Here is a 949-nt window from a genome sequence, read left to right on the forward strand (position 1 = left end):
ATTAGTATCTAAATATTCGATGTGACACGTGCTAAAAATAAGCAAAGGAACCAAACGTCCCCTTATAAGCAAGAGGAAAGTAGTGCAAGCATCAAGATCAATGCGGAAGATTCATCAATTTCCGTAACCGAGTTTAGGCTGCCGCACATGCATTAAGGGGGCGTTTGGATGTCAGGGGCTAAACTTTAGCCCTGTCACATCACACGTTCAGATGCTAATTAGGAGGACTAAATATGAGCTAATTAAAAAACCAATAGCAGAACCCATAGGCTAAATCGCGAGACGAATCTATTAAGCCTAATTAATCCATCATTAGCGAATGGTTACTGTAGCACCACATTGTCAAATCATGGACTAATTAGGCTTAATAGATTCGTCTCGCGATTTAGCCTAGGGGTTGTGCAATTAGTTTTGTAATTAGACTATGTTTAATACTCCTAATTAGTGTCCAAACATCCGATGTGACAGGGGCTAAAATTTAGCCCCTCCCTGCCAAACACCCAAGTCCGAGACAGAATAGGCACCAAGAAAAAATTCACGGCTGCTGCTGCCGCCTTTTCCTGTACGGCTAGAAGATAAGCAACATGCAAACGGAGAGTCTATGGAGAAATATCATGCTGCTGTCATGCAAACGGAGCAATGATTGCAACATGCAAACAGAGTAATGATTACCTTTTGCAAATTACTTTCTCCCGTGAGAAGCAATTGGACAAGGATCCTGCTACATGCACACGAAGGACCACTAGAAGACTTCAAGTGCTTTGCGGCGACACTAACAATTGGCAACGGTAACTCGCCGAGACTTCTCCGACTACATCACGACGCTCGCCGACGACTTTTTCGACCACATCACGGCGCTCACCAGTGACTACTCTGACTACATCGCGACGCTCACCAACGACTAATTCGACTACTCGTCTAAGCTACCTACTAGTCGAGGACGACTACC

This window comes from Setaria italica, chromosome VII (genome assembly GCF_000263155.2).
Source record: "Setaria italica strain Yugu1 chromosome VII, Setaria_italica_v2.0, whole genome shotgun sequence".
Lineage (NCBI taxonomy): Eukaryota > Viridiplantae > Streptophyta > Magnoliopsida > Poales > Poaceae > Setaria > Setaria italica.